This window comes from Coenobita brevimanus, chromosome 20 (assembly GCF_032717465.1).
Source record: "Coenobita brevimanus isolate Jiangsu-jjx chromosome 20, ASM3271746v2, whole genome shotgun sequence".
Classification (NCBI taxonomy): Eukaryota; Metazoa; Arthropoda; class Malacostraca; order Decapoda; family Coenobitidae; genus Coenobita; species Coenobita brevimanus.
This window is the reverse complement of record NC_136973.1, coordinates 12,713,088-12,726,060: the sequence shown is the minus strand read 5'-3', so window position 1 is coordinate 12,726,060 and position 12,973 is coordinate 12,713,088. Positions and strand designations below refer to the sequence as shown.

General features: G+C 42.1%; 1 protein-coding gene across 1 annotated transcript in view; it reads left to right on the top strand.

Annotated features, from left to right (window-relative positions):
• Positions 1 to 566: 566 nt before the first annotated feature.
• The window catches only part of LOC145391976 (CDAN1-interacting nuclease 1), a 186,816-nt gene continuing 174,409 nt past the window's right edge, over positions 567 to 12,973 (top strand). Inside the window, exon 1 of the mRNA XM_080266488.1 lies at positions 567 to 663. The gene's annotated coding sequence lies outside the window, so the exon portion shown is untranslated. The remainder of the gene's footprint in view (positions 664 to 12,973) is intronic.

Here is a 12,973-nt window from a genome sequence, read left to right as displayed (position 1 = left end):
AGTAGTGTACTTTCCCTGTACACTACCGGGTGCGCGGAAGAGGGGTGCCGAGTCACGAGGGACATATGTCGTTGATGCCGGGATGTCGGGTCAGGTAAATTAGCCCCTCCGTCGTCTCCTAGTGGGGTGGGAATCACCTCTTCACTCTCTCCTCCTGGGGTGGTGGTGTCGGGTTAACCCCGCCGCGCGTGGGTTTCATATCGTTTCAGTATATTTTTACGAGTATATTTTTTTCCGTTAATGCCAAATAATGCAGATGAAACAATTTACACACACACACACACACACACACACACACACACACACACATATATATATATATATATATATATATATATATATATATATATATATATATATATATATATATATATATATCGACACTTTTATAACTCAAAAGCTATAACAGTATACTCGCTAAATTGATACGTAAATAAACGTTAATGTGTAACGTTTTGTGCGTGAGGAGAGAGGACGACGTTTTCCTGGAGCACGTAAATAAATGACGGGGAGTCGTACAGACGGTGAATTGTTTTTGTTGTGACGATAAATTATCCCAGAATCCCTGTTCAGTTCAGTTCCTTGTCAGCATTGCCTTTACAGCAGGGTCAAGAGCTTGCCTTGGATGTATTTCTACACCGTAATTACCTTGAAGGAGTGCCGGTAAATAATTTATTTTTGTTACATTGTTATATTAATGCAAAAGACTCTTGGTTCCGTATCGTACTGAATAAAGATTTTCCACTGAAAGTTACTCTTCATTCTCATAGTGTAGGAAGACAAGAATATGCAGGTGGGAAAAGTCAGGAGACTTACATTATACAGTAATTTTTTTAAAATCCGTTACATAGAATTCTGAAGATTAAAGTGATCAAAATAATTCTACTAGTACAGTTTTTGTATAATGTTTAGAAAACAGTGACATGAGATTCCTAAGAAATAATAACAGGAATAAATTTGCTGTGCAGTTGTAAGTCACCTTTTTATCAGTGATGTTTCTTCCACAGGTGGAAATTGATTAAGATAGTATGGGGTCTAATATATGTCTGTGCTGATAGTTTACTAATGCTTCATTCATTAAAGGCAGTGCATTTTTGTTTCTTGGTGGTGCATTATTGTCACAGGTGGTTCTTACCTAATTGTATCTTTACAGGAATGAGTCAAGCTTCTACTGTCCCGTGTCTTAAACCATATTTATCGTACATATCTTTTTAATTGTAAATTGTTTTGGCACACACTATTTCATTCAGTAGTGCATTCCACTGATCATTTGCTCTATTTGGGAAACAAATTTCCTTACGTCTTTATCACCTCTCTTCTTATTCAGTTTTTTGCAGTGTCCTCTTGCTGATGGTTCCCTGTAGGTTAAGTAATCATTTATGTCTATTTTTTCCTTCCCTGATATGCATTTATATAGCATAATCATGTCACCTCTTTTCCTTCTCTCCTGTAGTGTTGGTAGATTCAGTTTATTTAGGCTTCCTTTGTAGCTTAGATCCCATAAGCTTGGTACCCATCTTGTAGCAGCCCTTTGAATTTTTTCAATCTTGTCTTTGTGTTTTTTGAGATGACTCCAGACTACTGATGCATACTCCAGGGTTGGTCTGATGATTGATGTCATTATCTTTCTTAGCATGTCTTCATTTATATATGTGAATGCTATTCTTATATTTGCAAGCAGTGTATACATGTTCCGTACCTTCTCACTGATGTGGTCAGCCGGAGATAGTCTGTTATTGACAGTCACACCTAGGTCCTTCTCTCTTTCTGATGTGTGTAGGGTTTTATTTCTTAACGTATAATCCCAATCAGGTCTTTTTCCACTTTTACCAAACTTGATTACATGACACTTGGCCACATTGAATTACATTTGCCATGTATTACTCCATTCATGAAGATTATTTAATTCTTCTTGTAGCTCTTTACAAGAGTCTGTGTTAGTAATTCTTCTTTGTATTTTGCATCATCTGCAAACATATTTAGATAGCTTTCATTTCCAATGTTACTGTCTGTATCATTTATATACACTAAAAACGTGATTGGTGCCAGTACTGAGCCCTGTGGTACTCCACTAGTCACTTCTTTCCATGATGAGTAATTTCCCCTTAGTACTGTTCTTGTTTGTCTTCTTATGAGAAAATCTTGCATCCAACAATACAGTTTGCCTTAAATTCCTCCTTGATGGTACAGTTTCCATAAAAGACTTTGGTGTGGTACTGTGTCAAATGCTTTCTTGAAATCTAAATAGACACTGTCCACCCATCCTTCTCTTTCCTGTAATGTGTCTGTTACTGTACTCTGTCGTAGAAGCTCAAGAGATTAGTATATAACACATGATTTTCCTTTTCTGAAACCAAACTGTCTTTCTGTCATCATATTGTGTTCTTCTAGATGATTTACTCAAGCTTTTCTTATAAGCTTTTCTAATACAATTGCAAGGTTTGGTGAATGAATTTGGGACAGTGTGTAGGAGGAGGAATCTGAAAGTTAATGTAAACAAAAGTAAAGTTATGGTGTTTGAGAGGAATGAAGTCACAGAGTGTGCAGTGAGGTTGGATGGTGAGGATATGGAGAATGTGAGTGCATTCAAGTACTTGGGTAGTGTGATGAGTAAGGATGGAACTTTGGGGGATGAAGTGTGTGAAAGGGTACAGCAGGGAAGGAAGGTTGTTGGTACACTGAAAGCAGTGATGAGAAATAGGGAGATGAGTATGGAAGTTAAGAAGTCACTGCATGATAGTATTGTGATCCCTACCCTGACGTATGGAAGCGAGGCATGGAGCTTGCAAGAGGGGAGCAAGTCAAGAGTGAGAGCAGTGGAAATGAGTTACTTGAGAGGAGCATGTGGAGTGACGTGGAGGGACAGGTTGACGAATGAAGAAGTGAAGGAACGCTGTGGGGTGGATGTGGATGTGGTTGAGAAGATTAGGAGAAATACATTGAGGTGGTTTGGACATGTGAAGAGAATGGAGAATGAAAGACTAACTAAGAGGGTGTATGTAGGTGAGGTGGAGGGAGGGAAAGGGAGAGGTAGACCGAGGATGAGGTGGAGGGATGGAGTTGAGAGGTATATGAGGGAGGGGGGGGTGAGTTGGGGGGAGGGTAGTCAAATGGTGGGTGACAGAGCGACTTGGAGGCGTTTTGTCTGTGGCCACCCTTTGTGGGATTAGGGCGTCGGGCTATAGATAGATAGATTTTCTAATACCTTGCTTACAACACTGGTTAGTAAAGTCTCACCAATCTAAAACCAAGGTTTGGGTGGGGTCTGGCGCTGGGTGCAGCCATGCCATACTTCCTAAACGAGCGATGAGTAGATTCTGTTATATATGTAATAGGCATCACAGATAGGTACACACATCCTGATACAATATAAACGTAAGTATTCTAGCATATCAAAGGAAGGTAAACTTGTAATGCATATGGCTCTTGTACATCAATAAGGAAACGTGGCATACATATTTTACAGTGTTGCTGAAAAAAATGTAGTTACTTTTACCGACTTTCACGGTAGTTCTAAGTTGGGTAAGTAATGTAACAATTACGTTTATAATATAATTTGAAGGAATCAGTAGAACATACGCTATTTTCTTAATAGAAATAAATAAGTTAAAACACTCACGAGCGGCAACATCCAGGCCCATACTAGGAATCATAAATTATATGAGAGAGAGAGAGAATGCGATTTTTAAATTCATTATTTTGGTTATATTTATAACTTAAATTAGTTTCTCTTTACTCACACACACATACACAAACACACACACACACAGAAGTGAGTGAAGTCCTGTCAGGCCAGGTGGCGAGATGTGAGCGGCGAGCTCTAACGGTGTCAGGTCAGCCACTAGCCAATCAGAGTATAGGAAACAAGGCAACGCTGTACGCCGGGAAATCCCCGGCTGGACTCCACCCAAACCTTGGTTTTAGATTGGTGAGACTATAGTAGTAGTACGGTAATAGTTGTTCCCTAGGCAGTCTGGCCGAACAGCCCCGAGTCCCTTAGGAAGGCCATGGCCGAGACCGGGCTTTCCCACACAGCTCTCAAAGAGTGTATGTTGTGTTGTTGGCGTAGGTGATTGTGTGCAAAGCAGTCTTCCATAAAGTGCTTAATAGTATGGGGTGCTGTGTTGCATCCTGGACAGGCATCAGCGACGGAGTCATCCAGCCTCTTCTGGTAGTTTAAGAGGGCTGGATGGTGCCCACATCTCAGCCTGGCCAGGTGGACCCTGTCCTCACGAGGAAGATAGGATTCAGAAGGGTGGATGTCAGGAGGCCGTGCATGCAGCTGTGTGTTGTCTTTAAGTGACTGAATGGAGCGGCGAGTGTTCTGAGTGTGGATATGCTTCTGGAAGCTGGTTTAAGGTGGGCGAGGGGGGAGAGATGACAGTATTTGTGTATGGTATCGTGTGCTGGGTGTTGTTTTGATGTTTCTTGGTGTGGGTGGATGTGCTGCCATGTACTGTAGTGGATATTGTAGGTTTGTGGAGGCTGCAGCAAGAAACTGGGTGCCTCTCATGTCTAGGTGACCCTTGACTTTGAGAACTTTGGTTTCTTGATGTAGGTGGTCTGTGGGTGTGGCAGCTGTGCAGCCTGTGATTATTTTTAGGGCCTTGTTCTGTATGGTCTGTAGAGTGTTGTAGTGTGTTTTGGTGAGGTTAGAAGCCCAGACAGGGCTTGCATAATTCATTACTGAACGTATGTATTGTTTGTATACTGTGGTGGTGGTTTCTTTGTTGTGTCCGAATGTTGTATGGGCAAATGACCTCAAAGCATTGAGTCTTGGTGTTATTTTATTTTTAATGTTTGAGATGTGTTGTGTAAATGACATTGATGTATTGTATGTTACACCAAGGATTTTGGGTGTATGTGTGTGTGTGGTAGGGAAGTGTTGTTTATGGTGAGGTGTGGGATGTGACTATGTTCTGCTGTCCAGTTTGTGAGAAGAGTCACTGTAGATTTGGCTGGGGCTATTTTGAGTCCGTTTGTGGTGAACCATTCGTGTAGTATGTTGAGGTAAGGTTGGATGACTTGTGCAGCTGTGTTTGCATTTTGGTGCATACATGTGTTATATCATCTGCATAGGAAGCTATGTGTATCTGTGGTGTGTGGGGTGTGGGTACGTCGTGCATGTATAGGTTAAGGGGGACGGCCACTTTTTACTCTTGAGGGGCAGGTAATTTTTAAGGTATCATAACCATTTTTGGCACAGTAATAGGGGTCCATTAGTAGTTAAAACTGATACCAAAATAAATCGGATATGTCTAATAGTTTTCGAGTTATGGCCAATTTTGTGTCAAAATTTTCGTAAAAAATAGTAAAAGTAATACACTATCTAGACATACCAAGATTTTTTTATCGTAATTTCCTTAGGACACATTGCATATCAACACTATTACTATAATTGTGCGCTAGGGATTTCATATACCTGCTCTAGTTTCGAAATTAGGGCATTAGGAAATTAGTGTAATTAGAAAATTAATTTTTTTTGCTAAATTTCAGACTTTGAGTACTTCGTGTGAACGAACAGAGAAGATTAGGGGAAAATCCCTGCGTGTATTTATTGTATTTTTTACGCTGATTCCAATGGTATCATTAGTTTTTATGTAGGTGCATTGGTTCTCGAGTTAATAGACTCGGAAGTGCTATAACTTACATTTTGAGAAAATCGCTGTCAAAGATTTTCGAAGGTTTTGAACACGTATACCGTGCGTTTTAGTAAAGATAGGTTTATGAAATTGCTAGTAGAGGTACTATACACTATTCTCATTGTATATGCAACATGGATTTACACATATAGGCAAGTAAATACAAGGTACAGGCAAGAATGTGCTGATATACTGACTGGCACCTGGTCCCCTTATACTAAGTATAGCCCTCGATTAGAAAGTTATTGTTTCTAACAAAAGAATTCACATAATATGATAGCATAAGGGTATCATGGGTCGCCCCTCCCACTCATTGTAGCCAGGATTGTCATATTAGAAGGCCCCAGGACTGTAAAATTCATCGTCATCATCATCGGGTTTTTTTTTGTTCGTTCAAAGATTTCCTGCAACTTTATTGCAGGCCGGGCCATACATTAGCCCAGTCAGTGGGGTATGGGCTGGTTAAAAAATAGTAAGTGGGAAGGACAGGACCTAGGGATTGCCTAGCACACACGTCCTGTCTCCTGGCGGGCTTTGTGGTGTGTGTGATCATCGGGTGTCTTTCGTTTCTGGCGGGTGTTGGTCCTCCGAGGGGTGCTGGTCCTCACGCACTCTTTTTGGAGATATTGAAGGTTAGCTAGCTTATAATCTGTGACTCCAAAACCAAGGTGTGCTAGCAAATAAGCCGCCTCATAGCCAAAGTTGTGTTCTAGGGACACCTGGTGAGCTAGAAATGTGACACGTCGAACGCCAACATACTTGGACTTTGAGGTCTTCATCCATAGCTTGTGATGAATGCTCTCGTTGGGATTTTGGGTCCGTCCTTTCAGGCATCTACTAAGCAGTTTCTCATCAGTCAAGTCCAGGTAAACCTGTTTCACCATCTTCCTTTCCTCGTCTGACAACTTGCTCAGGTATCCAGGCTTATCACTGTGTTTGCGACATGGCTGGGTCTTGTCTGCCTCCCACCTCTTGTAAAAACACCAAGAATCATAATCAGGAGGAGAGGTAGGTGTTGTGGAGAGGTAGGTGTTGTGCCTGATGTAGAAGGTTGTGAGGGAGGTTTGGTGGGAGGTGTAGGCGGGATGGGTGATGGTGGGCGTGGCAGGACATCTGTCATGCGTAGCTGTTGTAGGCGTAATGCACGCATTCTAGCATTCTTGGCAGGCTTCTTTGGCATCTTAGCTGAAGCTGTTGGTATGCCCAAAAGAGAATAGAAAAATATATCAAGTAAGGTGCGAGTGTCAAGGGGAATGATTGAGACGTGGGGCATAAACCTACTCTGTACAGGGACTCACCCGGCACTGAATGATGTTCTCTCTCTCTTCGTGACAGATAACAGTGTGAGGGAGGGATTGCCAAATGTTACTAGACAGAAGGCTGTAGTGATAAATACATACATTTTTGTCAATATAAAACAACTGTCAGAGTATTTGGGATGGCAAACAACTTTGCAAACAATATGTTGGTTATAAACACGTTTCTGGCATGCGTATTAGCTCGAGATACCTTCAAATAAGCCTGAATTTACCAGCTTTAGAATGGGTTTTCACCCTTATGACTCCTCATGAGGTTAGAGGGGGTGTTAGACTACCCCCTGGATGGCATAACAGAAAACGGCCAACATCATCGAAAATTAGCCTAAAAAGGTGGTCAGCCCCCTTAAAGAGTGTAGGGGACAAAACAGATCCTTGGGGACGCCGTTTGTGAAGTTTCTGGTGTTAGAAAACTGACCGGCAAATGTTACGTGTGCACATCTGCCTGCTAAGTAGTTTGCCAGCCATCTTTTTGTGTTATTGTGCATGTTTGTGTTAAGTATTTTGTTTGTGAGGTTGTGGCGGGGGATGGCATCAAAAGCTCTGCTAATGTCTAGTGTGATTAGGATTGTTCTGTATGGTGGCCTAGCTGAATTCATGCCATCGAAAACTCTCTGTGTAAGGTCTGTAAGAAGGGTGTTTGTTGAGTGTAGTGGCCTAAAGCCATGTTGTGACTGGGCTAGGGGAATGTGAGGTGTGACTAGTTGTAGTAGCCTATCAGTCGTTCAGTGACTTTAGAGGGGGTGCAGAGGAGTGTGATGGGGTGATGTGAGGAGGGTAACGTGGGGTCTTTGTTGGGTTTAGGGATGGTGATGCTATTGCCATGCTTCCAGATGTTGGGTATTATATTGTGTGAGTAGCTGTAGTTTGATGGGTATGTTGGTGAGTGCTTGTATGCCTTGTGGTCCTAGGTGTTTAAGGTGAATGTTGCTTATGTTGTCTGGTCCACAGGCAGATGAGTGCTTGAGGTTGTTAATGCTGTGTTTCGTCTGGTTGTAAGTGAAAGGTACGTAGTCTGGGTCTGTGGGGAACTGTCTCTTACGTCGGATGATACGTCGGTCTTCAGGATGGGGGTTTAGATGGCTGACTTGTGAAAAGTGATTGTTGAGAGTGTTTGCTTGTTGTTTGTTTGAGGGTACGGTGTCTGTTGTTGTGATGGCAGCGTTTCGATTGTGTGGTGTTGCTGTTGGAAAGTGTGATGCTGTTTAGTGTTTTGTAGAGTTTGTTGATGTTTGTTTTGTGGTCATGTGTTTGGAGGTAATTTTTCCAGTTTAGTGTTTGCTGTTCTGATATTTTATTGTTTATTTGAGTGTTGAGTTCTTGTATTTGTTGTACGGTGTCTTGTGTATGGTGTGTTGGGGAGTGTCGCAGTGTGTCCCATTGTCTGATGAGGCCTTGACTTTCTGGTATGAAGTTGGGGTTGTGTCTCTTTCTGTTGCCACTAGGGATGTGTCTTTTGTCTGCGTTTTGTACAAGTGTATTGAAAGTGTGCACAGCGGTGTTGATGTTTGTGATGGGTGTACTGTTTAGTGTTTCGATATGTTGTTCTGTTTCAGTTACAAAGGCCTCCCAGTTGGCTCTCTTATAATTAGTGTATGTGTGTTTGTGGCCAGCTGGGGTGATTCTGGTTTTGGTAGTGATGATGATTGGGAGGTGATCAGAACCTAGGGTTTTGACCACTCTCCATGATGTAGTGGGGGGCGAGGTTTGGGGAGCAGAAGGTGATGTCTGGAGATGATAGGAGGAAGAGGGCTTGGTGTGGGATATGGGTATGTTGGTCTAGACTGTTTAGTATGAAAAGGTGATCTGACTGGGATTGTAGTACCAGCCGTCTGTCTGTGTCAGGGTTGTTGACATACCAGGCCGATGACTTGGCGTTGAAATCACCATCCAGGATGATGTTGGGTATGTTATTGATGTGGTGTATCTGTGGAGAGTAATTGTGTGGTACTGTGGGGGACGATTGGGGGGGAATGTACGTGTTAGCAATTGTATGAGTGATTTGTTGCCAGTGCGTATTTTAATTGACTGTATTTCTGTTGTGGTGTCATGTGGGGGGAGAAGTGACTTTGTATGTGCACTGGTATCTGCAAAGTTGATGGATTTGTGTACCAGGGTCATGAGTCCACCGCCGTCGGCCCGGTCTTGTCGAATGGTGGTGAAGTTATGAAATGTCAGTGTTTTCTGTGCTCTGTGTAGTTTTGTTTCTTGTAAGATGGCAATGTGTATGTTCTGTTGTTTGATGAATTGTGTGAGTTCATGTTTTTTGGTGTTTATGCCATCTATGTTTAACTGAAGGATGTTTATGTTGTGTGTGCGATGTGTGTTGGCTGCTGCAGCACGGGGGGGAGGTGGTGTGGGTGGAGGGGAATGGGTAGGAGGAGGTTGTGATGGAGGTAAGGGTTGAGGTGGATTAGGATGGGTTGGAATGGGAGGAGTTGGGGGACTGGATGGTGTGGGAAGGGTCTGTGGGTTTGGCTGTGGAGGTGTGAAGGAAGTAGGAGTAGGATTGGAAGGGGGGTTGATGGGTGGGGGGAAGGAGCATAAGGAGCAGGTCCAGGTGTTTGTGTAATGTTTTCTGGATGCAAGTGTTGTGCAAGTGTAATGGGTCCAGTTCTTGCAGGAATTGCACTGAACTGAACCCTTTGTCTGTCGGTTCGACGTGATAGGTTTTGAGTATGTTGGACATATGTATTTGTTGGTGGGTCCTGGAGTCCTCTCAATATCCCCAGCTAGAAGAAGTTGTCGAGAAATGACAGCCGGGGAGTCATTTCTTGGTGTAGAAAAAAACGGTGTTGTTGTGTGTGTTGCGTTGGGAGATGTGGTACTTGCCCGGGTGACCGAAGCCACTCCCAGGTACTCGAGCCCCGTGAGGGGCCGGGGGGGTTTGCGTTGGTTTGGCCCCCATGCTGTCCTCCTTTTCTCTTCGACAGCCTCTGGGGGGTAGACCCTCAACGAAGACGCCACCGCTCCAGGTCCACACTGGTTAGTGATACTGGTCGGTAGTTGAGTGGATTTTGTCTGTTCCCTATCTTGAATAAGGGAACAATGTTTGCTTTCTTCCAAATATCAGGTAGTTTACCTTGACTCAAGGATTTCTTGAAAATTAAAAATAATGGTTTACTTAACTCCTTTGCACATTCACGTAGTACCCAACATGAAATTTCATCTGGACCATTTGCTTTTCCTTTGTCTAATTTACTTAGGTCCTCCTGTATTACTTTTTCTGGTGCTTGTATATCTGGTAGTATGTGTGGGCATGCATGTTCCACATAATCCCTCTCAAAAATTTTTTCCTCTGTAAAAACTGATTTGAATTTCTTATTTAGTGCTTCACAAATATCCTTCTCTTGTGTATAGGTGATTCCCTTGTCCGTAATGGATTGTATTTTATCTTTTACTTTGGTTTTGCTTCTGATGTAGCTGTAAAATAGCTTCGGTTGATCGCTACTTTTATTTATGATATCCTCCTCAAACAACTGGTGTGCAGTTGTTTTTGCTTGTGTGTTATAGTTCTGCTTCAGTCAGTTATAAGGCTCATAATTTTTTGTTCGTCACAGGGATTAGGTCATAGGGAATTAGAAGCTTCACCAAACCCTGTTTCAGAGGTCTGCCACCAGGTCGTCTATCGTCGCCCAGCCCTGATTAAATATTTTTGCGGGGTTTTAAAGACTTGTGAAATTGTACCTAATAGTAAGTTGATAATAATATTGCTATTTATAGGAATATTTTTTCCTATTCAGTCAAGTGCATATATATATATGTACCTGTAAAGGAAGAATAACCAGGCTTTCAGAGAATCTTAGCTTGGGGACTAAAATAGTATGCTGTCTATTTACATATATTTGAATAAATCGTGTGCAGTCAGTAAAAGGAGATTACCTTCAGGACTTCTGATGTGTGTTTTAGCATGCTTTAACCCTTTCAGGTTTCCTGGCCGCTATAGTGGCTTTCTCGGTAGGGGTCTCCTAGCCACTCCCGTGGCAGCACTGTTGCATGAGGCTGGTGAATGAAATGAGGATAAGAGCTGCTCCCTAGACCCCTCTGCTTCCACCAAGCATGCACAGATCACAATATTTTAGTTTAAACAGTCTGGAAAGAGCTAATCATGGTAGGGGGTTGGGCTTCATGTACTGGTTTTATTGTACTGTTGATATGGCAATATTTTTTACTATTTTGGTATCAGACAGTTCATTTAGCAAAAGAGTATTGTTTGCAATATATTTTTACGCTCTGGAGGATACATAGCTCTCACTTCCCTCCTCCCTTTCATATCCCCCTTCCTCCAGTCCCCTACCTCCCACCAATTCCCCACCCCTCTACCTACCACCCTTCCACCCTCCACTTTCCCTCCAGTCCCGCACCCCCTACTTCCTCCACCCTCCTACCTCCCACCCTCCACCCTCCACTCTCCCTCCAATCCCCCACCCCCTGCCTCCCACCAACACACATAGTGCCATATCACAGGCAAGCAAGAGATTAATGCATTGTATGTTTCAATATTTATTCATTTCCTGGGTGTTGGAGTGTCTGATTGAGTGAAAATAATTACAGATTTATGATTTTAGGTTTCTAAGGTTGTTTCTGTAGACTTTTATACACGTACCATGCATTTATTTCTTACCAGGAGGACATACACATGCAGCAAGTGTTGCTTTTTTCATTGACAAATGATTGTTAGTGTCTCCTTACTTTTTTCTGATTTATATTTCATGAGTTTCTCACATTTCCTGGTTATACATAAAACACTGTCAGTTTTGAGAAAAAATAAATTTTTGATCACTGTCTCTACTGCCACGTGTAAGTACACAGGACAATACAGTTAGCAACAATAAACTAAACATACGTACATACAAAAGGCAATCTCATAGGCCTATGCACCAAGAAATTACCTACACACCGAGATGGCAAAACTCACCACGCTACAACACACCAATTGCTATGCAACTTCTCATCATTTTTGCAGCACTTGCATAGTGAGTAGAGCTCTAATGTTTTATAGGCAGATGTGTATTACTTCCCTGTGCATGAATATATTTATTTCTTTATTTGCAAACCCTGACTTTTTTTTAAATGCATCTCGCAAACATGACCTTGGGACCTATTTGAAACCTGAAAGGATTAAAGAAGTATGATGTTCAACTGAAAATAATGTACTGAACAACTGCTTAGTTCGTGAATCAGCCATATTAATCTAAACAAACGGCAGTGTAGTACAAGACTATAATCAGCAGAGTATGAGGAGTGGAAGTGTAAACTTACTAAACTGTGCAATGGAGCCAAGGAAACATTTAAAAGAATTATTTATGTTAGACTTTGGTTACTAAGATGACCAAGACATCCAACAGGTCCGTATTGTTAGGAAAAGTTGTACGTCAGGCAGGGCGGCATATCGAAAGGTGCTGCTAAATATGTGGATACACGTCTGTTTTCTTTTGTGGATGCTAACGAATGACAAATATTTTAATCACTGTTATCTTGCTTTATGGATGGTTCTAGTAAAATTGGCTAGGTTTTGTCTATGTTATGCTTACAGAGAAGAGTAAACTGATGAAAGCTGAGTTTACAAAATGACACTTATAATACATTATATAATAATCAAAGGGATCCCATATTGTATTTTCTTTGTAGCATATCATGCCATCTGAGTAATTTGATGAGTAAAGTACATTTTGAGTTGTTTTACTTTGTGTCAAAATTAAAAAGAAATTAAGCACTGGCTACTTTTTCAATGTCTGCTCCTAATCAAAGCTGGGCGACGGAAGCGAACCTAGTGGCAGATGTCTGAAATAGGATCTGGTGAAGTGTCTAATTATTAACCCCACGTTGTGGTGTGGATGTGGATGTAATAGGAAGCGTTAGGAGGAACACACTGAGGTGGTTTGGCCATGTGGAGAGGATGGAGGGTGAGAGACTGACGAGGAGAGTGTAAGCTATGTGAGTGAGGTAAGGGGGGGAGAGGGAGGGAGAGACCGAGGATGAGATTGAGGGATGGAGTGGAGAGGTATATGAGAG